At 40.6% G+C, this 15,373-nt stretch overlaps 1 protein-coding gene across 1 annotated transcript in view; it reads right to left on the bottom strand.

Annotated features, from left to right (window-relative positions):
* The window catches only part of CDH4 (cadherin 4), a 463,608-nt gene that overhangs the window by 325,590 nt on the left and 122,645 nt on the right, over positions 1-15,373 (bottom strand). The window lies entirely within an intron of this gene.

Below are 15,373 nucleotides of genomic sequence, written 5' to 3'. Positions count from 1 at the left end.
ATAGTGGTTTGGAGTTGTTGGGTTTTTTTATTGATAACAGAAATAAAATCTTAAGTGAAGGAGAGCAGCCAGGAAGGCTTACTGGGCTCTCAAAGCAGCTGAATCATTGTAGATGTGCCCATGAAATTTCAGTGCCAGTGACATCCCTACCTAAAGCACACAGCTTAATTATATCTGCATGACAAATACCTAAAGCTCAAGAAGGTGCTACAAACAATTGGCATTTGCAGACACATGAGCTGGGGGGGGTAAAAATTACAGCACTCACTATTCATTGATACATGGCATGTTTGTTTAGGTTTGGGGGGTTCTGGCTGTCAGGAAAAAAACATTATTTAACTGATCAGGACATCAATTTCAAAAAACACCTTGAAGCTGGGCAAGAACTAGGATATAGAAATATTACTGCATATTGAGATAATGATGTTCTATTGTTATGAATCATCATGTAGTTACCTCTGCTTCCCATGCTTTGCTTTGTTACTGCGATATCGAGTCTGATGGCAAGACTTTACCTTCAGATTTATCTGCAAAACCACACTGACTTCAATAGAAGTATTTTATCCATGAGAATTTTTTTGTGAGATGATGTGTGTGGGTAGAGTGGAGGCAGTAAAAGAGGAGCAAACAGAGGGAAAGACTGGTAGCATGAAAAAGAAATCATTGTCATCTCACCACACTGCTCTTTTACACCGGCACTGTGTGACAAACCTTGCTGTGCAGCATTTGCCTGCTACCACTGCTGCAACCCAGGGAGCAAATCAGAGGCCAAAATTCTGCTTCTGACTGTACAGAATCATTAACTTCATATAAGCAAAGAGATTTATAAAGCAAGGGTGAAATATATTTATGCCACCTGTTTCCTCAATTACATAATATATGGTTTAGTGTAATTAATAAGAAACTATGTAAAATGGTAAAGTCCCATTCCGAGCACAAGGTCCTTATTATAGATGTGCCCCTGGGCCAGAACCTTGAAGGCATCACTTGGTGCTTCTCCTTGTGAACACACTGATTTGATCCATGCAGACACGCTGACACACTTTGGGTTTCTGCATGCAGTATTCAGCACCTGTTGCTTTGAAAACCTTTGCCATGGCTTCCGTATGGGACAAAACATCAGTAACTTTGGGGTGAAATCCCCTGCACAATTCAGAGCCTCCTAAACTGTTCCTCTCAAGGATTTGCACTGATGGGATGCTCACTGCTCTCCTGCCACGCTCATGCGTAGGAGAAGCATCCAAAGCAATACAAGGAGGACAACATACGGAATGTCTTTTAGTATTCTTCTCCTTCATGATCAAGTTGCACTGGTACTCAACACAGCACTCTAAGGACACCAACCAAACAAGGCTCAGAGCAGCTGCAGGGGTAAGGAGCTTTTCTGCACATCCAGGTAAGTGGGGGCACAAGAGAAGCCACATAGATTGTAGCCAAACTATGCACAAAGCCACGAACACAGGTCCCAGCACTGCCACTGCTCTGACCTTCTGAAATTGTCCTGCTGCTCTCGTGAGCAACTACAAACAAGCACTTTTAGACTACACTTAAAAGCTCCATAATACATTTCTCCATTTACCCATTTATCTGAGACTTTGTATTAAAAAGGCTCTTTTGAAAATTACTTTTGTCTAATTAATCTTCTGTGTGTATAAAAATCTTAAAATGATTATGAACACATTCAATTTTACTTCTATTGATTTATCTCCATCTGATGGCCTGTTTTATCTTTTATAAGGCTCACAATAGCAGAACTGGGTCATAATGTAAGTAATACAGTAGTAATGTACATTTTAGTGAACCCTGTTATTAAACTTCTCATTCCTCTCCACTCTGTTCAGAATGAAGCTTATTACAGCAATTGGACTTGTACTGCTTGGATAAAGCTTAGTCAATTCAACTGACTCAACCTAATTTTTACTGTCTTAACTGACATTCAATGCACCAAAACCAGTCCCACCAAGGGAGTCCTCATACAATGCTTTTGTAGATACTAGGTAGATACTAGCACAGGGGTCATAGTAGCTTCATGGGAGATTCTAGAATCATGAAGTGCTTGGGACCTTCAAAGCTCATTTAATTCAAGCCCCTGCGGTCAGCAGGAACATATTGAACTAGAGCATGTTGCTCAGAGCCCCATCCAACCTGACCTGGAATTTTGTCCAGGAATGGGATACCTGTCTGGGCAACGCAGGCCTGTGTTTCTGCACCCTCAGTGTAAAAATTTTCTTCCTTATATTTAGCCTAAATCTCTCTCTTAGTTTTAAACCATCACCCCTTGCCCTGTAACAGGCCTGCTTTAAAAGTCTGTCCCCATCTTTCTGATCAGCCCCTTTCAGTACTGAAGGGTCACAATAAGGTCCCCCTGGAACAACCCCAACTCTCTTAGCCTTTCTCATAACTGAGTTGTTCCAGCCTCTGAGCGTTTTTGTGGCTGCCTCTGGACCTTCTTCAACAGCTCCATGCCCTTCTTATGCTGAGGACTCAGAGCTGGATACAGCACACCTGGCAAAGCCTCACCACAGCAGAGTAGAGCAGATGCCATGAGCTTGGACCACACCTACTACTTCACTAGACCCACTGCAAGGTTACCATTATTATTATTATCATTATCATCATCATTATTATTAGCCTCTTTTAACTGCAGCAATACAGGAACACTGAAGCTGGATTTTGTTTTAGCTGAAAGTCCAAGGAACGTCTGACTTCGGACTGGAGATGAGTCCCAGGAAAGTCAGTGCCTGTGAAGGGCATTATTTAGTTTGATGCTAAGTTTTGGAGTCCCTGAAGTCAGGTGCTGCAGACTGAAATCAAGATAAAATGAGCTGTATCTACTTTGCTGCAGGCTGTTTATCAGCAGCATGGAGACATCCCAGAGACTCATTACATACAATATACATGAGAGATGTGGAAATAGTTCCTTCCAATTTATTGTAGTATCAGTGTCCTTAGGTGATAGATTCTGTCTTTGTGAACACTATTAAGAACATCAGCACATGACTCTTCTGAAGCCTTTTTTTTTCCAGGTGAGATCCACCTCAATTAACCCAGTGAGTACAGGGGAGACAAAGCATATAGGCTGCTATTCAGCAGTTCCATTTCAAATGGAAATTCATCATCATGGGTGAATTCACCCACTTCAGAAGGCTAATAAGAAAGCACTCACAGGCCTCTGGCATCCTTGCATAAGACGACCTTTAACCCAAGTTAAAGTCTTGCATCCAACTTGATGGTTCATTGGGAGACCATCATTCTCCAGCATCTTTCAGTGCATACTTTAACAAATACTTCATTTGTCAATGCAACAAATGCATTCATCAGTTAAGAAGTTAAAGGGTAATATCTAAAAGTTAATTCTAGATTGAACATACCCTGTCAGTTTACATGGATTACATGTTCAGGTGCTGTTGCACCAGTGCATTTGGTGTTTATGCAATGACAATAATAGATTTGCATGGCTCTGGAAAAAGGAGTCATTTCTTCTTCAGACCTTTTAGTCACAGATCACTTTCTGAGAACCAGAGTATTTTTACAGTAACCACCAGTCTGTCTCCTCTTGCTTTACAGACCAGAAACCTGAGGAAATCTTGTTAAATGCAGTTTTCTCAGTGTGTGGCCACCATCACACACACCAGACTCCAGCACTACCCTGGCTGGAAAAGGCAGCAGGTGTGAAAGAACAGTGTGGAGTTTTGTGCGTATGAGCTTCCCCAGCTCTCCTCCTTTCCACCAGCACAGGATTTAATCCATCCTTCTCCATCCCCACAACTTCTGGTTCTCAGTCCTATGGCTGGACCTCCAGGCTATCTCCCAACACCTCCAAAGGTATGCAGAGAACTGCACAGCCTCTTCCCTGAATTTAAGAACAATGTCTTTCTGACACTACTTCCAGGTCTATTGTAGCACAGACAGAAAGGGAAAAGTACTTATCCCTACTTGATTAAAATTAATGTTACTCTGAACACCACACAGAGGTATTATTACTTAACCTAGTCTTCAAGGAAAGAGAAAATCCCATCAGCTTTACTTTGTCAATCTTTGCAAAAGTCTGTAATTCTTATTAATACCTCTTGCTCGTGGTACTTCTGGAAACTGTTAAAACTGGAACAGGTCCCCAAGTAGCATGGAATAGCCACAGCCACAGAAGATATTCTGAGAACATGGAAATACTGCATGTCCTTATTTTATCTCTCATTTATGAAATAGCTTCAAGAGCCCCTCGCTAGAACTCACTGAAGTGCAAAGGGGGAAAAAAAATCTTCCATTCACCACACAGAGATGTGTCTTAAGGCTTAAAAACACCAGAGAGACCCAGTGAGAGGGAGTTCTGTTGTTTTTCTTATTTAAAACATAATTTTTATATATACACATTGCTATGTATGTGTATGTATTAGTATACAATGTGTATATATATCAGCATGTTTTTATACAGAAAGCGAGTAGGCAAAAAGAATTCCAGCCCAGAACTGCAGCAGTTGACTTCATCTGTATCAATCCATTTATGGGAGGAAAATGTATAGCTTCTTCCTGGCAAAACAAAGTTCTCACTGCAGTAATCCCCAATTAACAAAATTACCTGCTTCTAATGGCTTGGTGCTTCGTTTACCTTTCACATTCCTGGTAGTGTTGCACTGTATGACATATAAGAAAAATTAACGCTACAGGTGTTCCTTAGAAACATGCAATAATGCATCACAGAACGTACAAGTTCGTGAAATAATGATGCCACAACGGTTCGCACTGGAGCATGAATTGTGTGTGATCAGTTCCAATCTACTACAGGTGTGACTTATTTAATAAAAGCAAGATGAAATTTAGAAAGTTAATTATGGTTTCCATTGTGATAGGAAACAAAAACTGGCATTTTATGCTGGGCTGTGTTTTGAAGTGGAGACAACTCTTCATCAGCTGGATCCCTCAAGAAAACCCAACCAGTACTGTCATGTCGACAGCAAATATCTTCGCCTTTTTCAAAGACGTAAGAAAGGAAAGAAGAAGGATGATATTTAACTTTCATACAAACTAATGTGTATTGCATATCTGCTGTCATCATGAACTCATATCAGGTTATCAGAATGGTTTTCTGTGCAATACAAACCATTAAAAGAAATGCTTTTATGATCCAAAGCTTTCCTTCATGTCTCATGCATGTGGTACTTTTCAGATGTATTAAAAACTTGGCTAGTATTAAATCTTTCTTTTGTAAAATCCTACTTCTCAGCTGTTTTTAACCAAAGCACTAGCTGGCTGGCCAGGATGTATCTTTCCAACTGCCTGCCCCGGGTTGAAAGCCCCAGCTGAAACAGGTCAGCTGGTTTCAAGATCAAGGTGAATAAAACGTTTGTATGCTTTAAAACAATCTGGCAATATTTTATTTGAAAAGATGTAATATCTGCATGGTTTGGAGTAACAACTGGGAATTTAACAGAGTGGGCTTTGAAGAGGAGCTATGCCCTTTTCTAGTCCTGTGAAAACCGGAATCTCAGTTCCTACGCACTCAGCAAAAAGCTCCTCTGTATTTAACTGTTCAATACTTCATACATAACAGGTCAGGGCTTCAGGGAAAACATGAGTGACTGCCATGAAAGATGGAATGGGTCAGGTCAAGGCAAGAAGTCAGGCAAAGAAAGGTTAAAGGGGTGTCAGAGGTGGGGAGGACAAGACTGATGAGGGGCAGAGGCTTGAGAAGAGAAAGGATGCTCACAAGTACAGAGGGAAGAAGAGGAAAGGATGAAATGGGCAGGGAGTTGGTGGTTCAAGATTGCAGAGTCCAATCAAACAGTCTCTAGTATGCACCTAATTAAGAAGCTCTTGCCAATGGAGTCCTTCCTCACCTTCATCAGTGCCTGCCTGCATGGAGAAGTGCAATCTTTCCACTGCTGTCTGTGATTTCATTATCTTAAGTGCAGGGGCTAAATATTCACAGCTGCAAATGGACTCAGTGGGAGCTGCAATTTGGTTGTGTAAAGTGCTGTATATTCCTAAGCAGGCTGAAAAAAACCAGGTCCAAGTTATCTCACATCGGACACCTGAAATTAATGGGTAGTTTTGACCTTAATCTCTTGTTGGTCAATTCAATCCTACAACATTGGGAAAAACTGGAACTCCCTTACCTCACAAGGAGTTTTAATTCAAGAAAAGAAACTCCCAAGTGCTTACGAACCAGTCAAACAGTAAAATGATGAGCACTACACAGAAGCTCAAAAGGAAATTAATAATTCTATCTTCAGAACATGGTTTGAATTACAAGCAGAAATAAGGCATAGGGGACACCACTGATTAATGAAAGGAAAACAAAATATTGAATAGCCTCTCATTAACTGAGCATTCTAATTTCTATGCACTGAATGAGGCCAGGGTCCTGTGCAGAAACAGCGTAAGACCCTATAAAGGCTTTATTGTAATGCAAATGCACACAAGATGCAAATAAAGGTTGCACAGACAATCTTAATTTGAGGATTCCTTAAGGTTTGTGTGCTCTGTTTAGCAGCCCTTCTAATCTCTTTTAATACAGGTATTTTTGTCTGTAACAATTTCCTGAGGAACACATTCTGTGGATGCTGAAAGGGCTAATACTTCCACCATATAAATCAACTGCCTAACCTCACAAACACCGGTCGGGACTGAAAAGTGTATTTGACACATGATTTATACAGATGCAATGCTTTAAATATCCAAGCACACTCCTGGTGCTTTCTGATTAGCTAATTCAAATAACTCTACCTATATAAAAGCTCCTTTGAACTGGCACAAGCATAAGGGCAATATTTTTACATGATATGGAAAACAACAGTGTCTATTCAATTAGGGAGAAATGAATGTTTAAAGCACACTCTGCACAATGTGACAGCACAGTGTTCTATGTGCCATTAAAGATACTCAGCATCACTGACTTTTGAACTTGGTAATTTTCCTCTTAGTATGGTCATAGTATTATACTTTTAAAATGGAAATACATTTCAAAGAAATAGCCCAGAGGTTATGGAATATATCACTAAGCTAATCACAGTAAAGTAATATCGTAGGCAGTACTAAAACCCCAGTGATAACTGCCCCAGGTATTTAAAGTAACAGCAGCATTTTCTGTACTGCAATCAGAGCCAGGCAACCACTGCTAGAGCTGAAAGAGAAATGAGACTATGCATTTCTTCCCCTGATTTAAGGGCTTTTATACTGAAATATGCTGACCTCTCTTCATCTAACTCAGTATAACAGCTGAATATACATGTCCCCTTTACTTTCCAACTCCTTCCACTTCACTAATGGTACTTCCCATGTGCTTTAAAAGAGCAAACCCAGGACAACAGGCAGGATATAGTCCAAGGCAAGGTGGTGTCTGTGAAGTCTTTGAGGATGAAAGAACTGTGTTTATTCATGCAACAGCAGTGTGTCCATCTCAACCTCTTCCCCCCAAACTGATACACATCAACACTGGGCTCATCTAGAATTTTTTTTTTTCTGTCAAGGTGAGGGGGACAGATAAATTTCATTGCACTTGTTTCTTCTGAGGTTCAGCCAGGACTGAAGTGCATTTAGTTGAGGCTGATTTATGCTACACTTAAACCAGAAATGTAGTTACAAGACCTTCTTTATCACTCTAGCCTGCTGTCTGCTCTCAAGGTTCACACGTAATGCTTGAACGCAGGGTCTCAGGAACTACAAAAATGGGACACATGAGTCTGATCCAAAGAGACTGATTTCTATTTCTGGGGGCTGTAACATGTTGTATATGGATCAGTCCAGAGAGAAACTCAGAGTATTCACACAACAGGTGCGTACAAAATCAGTGCAGTAAAATTACACTGAGCCGAGCCATAGTAGTGTCTCAAAGCATAGGCACCATCACCAGCAGGAGGGCCTGAAACAAAAACAACTAGAGGCAAGGCACACAAATTTGTAACATACCCAAATGGTCAAGGAAGGAGCAATCACTGCTTTGAATAGTTCTGCAAATACACTCGGAAAACTGCAGAAACCCCAAAATATTCCTCAGCCATTTACAAAATCAGAGCCACCCAGCTGGCTGACACCAGAGATGTCCACCTTTCTAGAGATGAAGGGTCTTCCCAGACTCCCTTTTCCCTGACAGTGTGGCTTACTACTAACATCTGCCCCCCTCCCCCCCCACCCCCAACTACTCATACTTTCTAAAAGCACCAGCTGAAACTGAAAAAGAAGACTGACTGGAATTTCTTTGTTACGGTCAAAAGCGTAAGCCACTTTCATGTGGCTTCTGCTAGGAACTGAAAATAAAAGCAAATCTACTTACAAAACAACTGTAAAGTGCTAATGTAATGCTGCATTATCTGAAAGATGGTTATTATAATCAAGACAGCTCTGCTTTACTCTGCAATCTCCTAATGAGAGACACTAGCAAATGCTATTCCAGATTTTGTGGACGAAAAAACAACCTTTCATTATTTTTTACTTTATGCATAAACCAGATTACTCAGAGACGAGATAAAAACACCAGCTTTATTGGCTCTGCTTCTTAAAAGTCAAAGACACACCTCTTGCAAAGGGGAGATGTTAATATGATGCCATTAGTGGTATTTTTCTTGTTGAGAGACTGAAAACTGTCTTGACTTCCTGTTTCAAGAGCAATACCCAGAACCGTTCCATGCTTAAGCAGTCAGAAGCATTTATCTCCTTAAACAAGACATTGTAATCATTCCTTTTGTAGCCTACTAAAATAAGATTCCAGAAACACTCCTCTCTAAATAAGGATAAACAACATGGTGACTTGATCACAGCATACTGCCAGAACAATCACACTTATAATCTTAGTGCTGACAGCATATTTAGCAATCTCAGTTACAATTACCGTGGTCTCATTTCACGATATCCTCGGGATGATAATTCTGAGGAAGTTAGAAAGAAACCAGGAGCAGTTTCCAGAGATACAACCACAATTCGGCAGTGCAGACTAAGGAACAAGAGCAGTCAAGGGAAGTAATTCTAAAGGAATAATATTTGTGACCACTTTTTCTTCATATCCACCTGGAAGAACATAAGGCAAAAGTTGGAGGGTTTTCTACCCTTCATTGTGAAATGAAGCCACGAGGCTACATTAGAAGCAGAAATATCAACTGCTTTTCCTAATGGTTAGTCCTTATTTTTATGACATACATTTCCCAATAGTGAAAAACTGCAGTGTTTGAGGTGCCCATGTCACATAAAACCTCTTTCCAATCTGGTAACATGAGGAGAAGTTTGGAGGATGATTTGTTAAAGCAGATCAGCGCAATAGCTCTTACTTCAATAATAGCCATTTGCAAGATCAATGAAAGCAGATATACATTTTAAAACCATTTATATAGTGAAAACAGCCTGGCATCATATTTTTCTTAAGCAAAATATTAAAACACAAGCAATGTAGTCTGAGGAACATAATCAAAGAGAAACACCTTCTTTGACATTAGCAATGCTCTGAACTGCTGTCTGTGTTGTTTCATCATTTTTTCCATTAAATCAGACACTTCTTCCAAATCAAGCCCTTGGGGAGTTGGAGACAAAAGTGATGAGAATGCAATGTGTGAATATAAAAGTGGAGCATGTGTTTTATAACTAACTCTGTTCAGAGATCAAGGGAAATGTCACTGTTTATAGCCATCAGTAAAGAATCAATGTAATTATATTTGCAGTATCAACTCAGGTCGTTATTCTAATACATGCATCGTAAAGCCACAATTACAATTCACATCTGCACTGAACAGTGCATTTACCTCTTAACCTTACATAACAAACAAAACAAAACCCTCTTCATTTTCTGTTTCCCTCTACATGCTCATTATTTCAATCTTGAAGCAAGATGCAGTTCAGGCACTGGAATTATGTCAGGAAATAACACAGTGCAACTGGATTTGCTCTGAAACCTTGGAGATCTGGGTCCAGCAGTGAAACCACAGCACTAGGTCTTTAAGCCTTTGAGACCTGGAGGCAGTTAAAACCCTCACCTCAGGGGAAAAATAGAATTCCCAGACTGCAGCAATTCCTACTTCAGAAACTGTAACAGCTCTGCAGCAGGATAATCTTTTCCCTTGCTAACCTAGCCACCACCAGTTCATTACTTTTTAGGAGGGCTGAATTTCAGGGGAAGCAAGACATGCCCTTTTGGTGCACTGTTCAAAAAACAATCTCTGATGCTACCAATACCAAATTGAAAAGCTTTGCAAACGAAAGTCTGTTCAAGAAAAATAGTTTGACAACCCTTCATCCTCCTTCCACTGCTCAAAAACTGTGAAAGTTGAAATTATAGATATTTACACTATAATATTTTTGTGGCATTGTCAAGAATCCATTGAGATGAACTGGCACCAGATAGTTTCAGCCTGTCTGAACACTCCCAGGTAATCTAACAGTTAACATGATTTTATAGGCAACAACAAACATTTTAAATCTCCACATACTACAGCAGGTGATGTTCTGCTGGGAGATGATTCTTGGTTTTACTCCATTCAGTCCTTACCTAGAGTCAGACTCAAGCTTGGAGGTAAATTAAAAAAAAAAAAATCTATTTTGCACATGAGTTTACCTCCTCCTTTAAGAGCCCATCAACACCCAATAAACATGCACAGAAATTATATGGAAAAAAAAACATTTTTTCTAACTTAGAAAGCACTGCTAATCTGTCACAGATTTTACCAAGATCAAAGAGCACAGGAGCTTTACTTGTTCAACAGGCATCCAGCTTTTCAGCATTCAGAGAATTTTCCTGAAGTTTCAGGATGGAGACACTTACCTAGAGAAAAACAACAACAAAAAAATAATTAATAAAGGACACATCAGGCAGAGCTAAAACTTCTGGCAAAGTTTTTCTTTTTAAATGATGAGATTGCATTGGACAAACTTTCATTATAGATCATAATTACATATCATAAATACTTTATTATAGTAAGGTTTCATTGATAAACAGATATCAAGTATTAATACACCATTAATTTCTATTTTTCAAAATGGCTAACCCATTTTACAAAGTTCAACAAAACTGGAAATTGCTGATGCTTATCACAACTTTCAGCAGGGATTTGCTAATACTCTCAATTTAGGTTTAATCAACCTCTTGTTCACCAGCTAGTAAAGCAAGCCCAATGTCCACACTTACAAATCTGTATGCCCCAGGCAAGCTGAAATCAAGGTAAACCTTTACTAAGGTTCAAATTCAGGATGAAGCAGAATTCAGTCACTCTAAAACACTAGGCTCCAGCTCTGAAAGCCTTGTCCCAGCAACGAAGATCAGCACGTTCAGAAGCAGCACCCAGAGCAAAGGCTGAGCATGAAACAAAATTCACTGCAATGAAGAATAGGAAAGAATCTCACAGGCAGAAAATGTATAAACCAGTTTAAATTATCTGCCAAATCCATTTATTGTTGTTATTGCCTAGAAAGAGCTTCCCTGCAACACCAGCTACCATGGACATTTTATATACCCAAAGTATCTTGTGATTAGAGCTGGTGGAAATCTGGGAGAAGAGCTCAGCATCTGCAGCTTCCATTCATTAATCCTCCTATTCCAGACAGAATTTTAGCACAGGCTTAAGTCCCACTGACTCAACTAGACTTAAGTAGATAAGTAAAGCTGAACATCAGCTTAAGGGCTACCTGGAAGAGAAGTCTAACGGCTTACATCACTCTCATACTTTTTTCACCTCCAAACAAGCTAATATTTCCAAGTTAAAAAAAAAAATAAAAAAGAAAAGGAAAAAAAGAGAAAGTCTGCAATACTATTTTTATCCTTCTAAGCCTTCGGGACAAATGCTTTACAGACCTTCCAGTCTTACCGGGTGCAATTTATAAAGATTAAAGATTAACATTTATAGAAAAATGCCTTTCCTTAATACTGTAGAGATGCCATAAAAAGTCATACTTTTCATTATAATACCACTTTATGGTACATGAGAGCTTTAGTACCCCACAGGTCTTTTCCTTCTCAGTGTCTGCAGGGGAAGAACACAGATTGCAAAAAGTAGATGCTTCTTTCTTCCTTTCTTTCTCCAGTTCAGCAAATATACTCCATTACTTCAGTCTCTTCAAGGTGAGCTTTGTTGTGAAGAGAGATAAGGCCCAAAGCACAAGCAAGGTCTGAATGAAATTGGTCATTGCATGTACGTTTGTATCCCTTTTGACAACACAGAATTTTAATGAAGGAATGCTACAAGGATTCTGCTCTGAAACAAGCAGTTTAATTCTCTCTGTAATTCAGAAAGCAAGTTTAAGTAATGACTTTATAATTTTTAATTATCATGGAAGAACCCCTTTTATGTTTGCTTTTGCTTTATTACTCCAGTATATCCTATCAGAAATTTAATTTTCATTTTCAACCTAGGCAATAATATTTTTCATTATTTGGCAAATAAAAAAAACATTACAATGAACAAATTAGAAAAGGGCACATGCATGAAATGGCATCATCTAGAGGATGTTTGTTTCAGTTTTACATCCAAGCCACTTTTAAAACGCTGCAGTGGTTGTAACAAGTGTGTTTCAGCCTTCACTCTCTTCACATGACAGCTCCCCACCCAGCATCAGTGACCACAGCCTGTACAGCCACCTCTAGACCCATCTACATAGTCACTGGTTTCAATGCTGCACTACACAAAGGTTCATGACCTCTATCTCCACTCTGTCCCTCGGTGAAAACAAACAAAAAAAAAAAAAAAAAAAAGGAAATTCAGAGTATGCTGGGGCCAGCTGATGCTTAGGAGGTATGTAGAAGTGAAAGGATGGGTTTACAACTAGGTCAGCAGGATACGTATCTGCAAAAGTCTGTTCTCATTTTGGCTGCAAGAGTTGTTAGATGCCCAATCCAACCTACCCTGATGCTGGAGGCAGCTGGAGATGGGCACGTTTGCTTTCAAAATAATAGATGTAGAACAGAGAAAATCTGAGCTATCTTGTTACATCCTGTCAGTTCCCAGAGGTTGGAAGGGACTTCTGGAGATCATCTAGTCCAACCCTCCTGCTAATGTAGCTTCACTTAGATCAGGTTGCACAGGAAGATGGCTGGGCGGGCTTTGAAAGTCTCCAGAGAAAGACACTCCACAACCTCCCTGGGCAGCCAGCTAGAGTGCTCTGACACCCTCAAATCAAGTAAGTTTTTCTCTAGGTTCAGGTGAAATCGCCTGCCTTCCAGTTTGTACCTGCTGCCCCTTGTCCTATCACTGGGCACCACTGAAAAGATCCTAGCCTCATCCTCATGCCCTCCACCCTTTAGAATTTTGATAATTAGTTTGTACTCATCTGGGTGAAACTGGGGTTGTTTAGTCTGGAGAAGAGGAGGCTCAGGGGTGACCTTCATTGCTGTCTACAACTACCTGAAGGGAGGTTGTAGCCAGGTGGGGGTTGGTCTCTTCTCCCAGGCAACCAGCAACAGAACAAGGAGACGCAGTCTCAAGTTGTGCCAGGGGAGGTATAGGCTTGGGTATTAGGAGGAAATTCTTCACAGAGAGAGTGATTTGCCATTGAAATAGGCTGCCCAGGGAAGTGGTGGAGTTGCCATCCCTGGAGATGTTCAAGAGAAGACTGGATGAGGCACTTAGTGCCATGGTCTAGTTGTTTGGATAGGGCTGGGTGAAGCGTTGGACTGGATGATCTTGGAGGTCTCTACCAACCTGGTTGATTCTATGATTCTGTGAAGTAGACAACCTATAGCAAACACCTCTTCATCTCTGCCCATGCAGAAGTTAGAGTTTAGTACAACCACAAAAAAGCCACCAACAAAAAAAAGCTCTGAACTAATTAGCTGCAATATGTATTCTTACTTTTATGTAATTTTGATGCTTGCCATCAAAATACCATGCTCATAAAAAATAGATTTGCTTCCTATACAGATGATCTATTACCACCACAGCTCATGTTATTTCCTCAGAAGAAAATGAAAAGCTCCATTTGAAACTCACTTAGCAGCTGGTTATTCTGCATTTCATAGAGAAAGCAACACCCGTAAAGGTGAAAATGAATAATGATACATTTGTGAAGAAGTCACAGAAATTCAAATGCAAGATTTATCCAGAGCTTTGATACTCCAATCCTCTTACAGAGTTTATAAAATAATGCTCTGTGCACAGTGAGAAAAAATTCATTCCACCCACTGTATGAAACCAAAGGAAATTCACCTTATAAAAGAAAAACAAATTAAAGAGAAGCGAGGAGGCCTAGCAGTCCTATAATTCATTAGGAGCAGCCCCTGGGTCCCTCGGGAACAGCCTCACACTCTGCAGAGCCAGGAAACATGTCCTTAGAGGAAGCTGAGACTGGAATCCACTGAAAAGCTCCAAAAACCTCTCTGAAAATCTCTTTAGTTTAATTCATTTTAACACTTTGGTTGGCTTTGGCGGTTGCCCTATCCCTTGTTCTACACCCAGAAATTTACCCTTCTCCTATCTCCCCACCAGTTCTGAAGTGAGAGGTAATACTAAGCCATCACCTCAGTACAACCTCTCCTGAACTCCCCACCCAAGTGCCCTCCCCCAGCTTTCAGGTGAAAGGCTCATATCATGTCAGTCCAATGACTTCTTCAACTCGATGCTTCACACCACAAGGGTGGTCGTCAGGATATTGACAAGCACGAGAGTCACGTTCTCACGTACCTGACAGATATCCAAGGAGCCCAGTCACAGGTGGTATTGCAAGTGATTCACCATTCAAGTGAATGAGAGAATTGCTCACTAGCGCCACCCTTTGTTCCTATTCCGAGGTGACAGGTAATACTAAGCTATCACCTTGATATACCCCTTGTAAACCCCCTCACCCAAGGGCCCTCCCCCCCACTTTTGGGTGAAGGGCTCACGTCATGTCAGTGTAACGATGACCTGAACTCAGTGCTTCTCATAGAGAACCTACTGCACAATTTCTTTTCCACCTTGTTTGCCAGCCTCATCCACCACTACACCAACCCCACACAGAACAAACCACACTGCCTTTTTTATCCTCACAACCATGTGAACACAGCATCCTAGAGTCCTTGGAGAGCAAGGTCACGCCTCAAAGCCATTTTGCTGGTGCCAAGGCAAGACACGGTTATTAGCAGCCCTGCCCAGACTGACAACAGCAAACTACAGAGGATGGCAGAAGACCAAATCAACCCTTGACCTGCAGTGGCACTGACTGATGCCAGGTTCAACTTTTCTGGACCCCTTTCCTGACCTGTGGTGCTTCATGGTCCTATCAGACTGCAGAGATTTAGCTCAAATATCTGTGTCACCCCAACAGAAAGCCAAAAACACAGTACTCTGCATCATAACAAAAGAAAAAAATAAAATAAAAGCAGAGCAGACTTGGTCTTTCCTTCTCTCTAAATGGACTTCAGACCATTGACTGAAGGAGAGCCAACATGCTCTTCACTGATTTAGCTCCCTGCAAAATGAGTCAGTAT

This window comes from Indicator indicator, chromosome 24, assembly GCF_027791375.1.
Source record: "Indicator indicator isolate 239-I01 chromosome 24, UM_Iind_1.1, whole genome shotgun sequence".
In the NCBI taxonomy this organism is placed as follows: Eukaryota; Metazoa; Chordata; class Aves; order Piciformes; family Indicatoridae; genus Indicator; species Indicator indicator.
The sequence above is the reverse complement of the archived record's forward strand: the minus strand, read 5'-3'. Positions and strand labels throughout refer to the sequence as shown.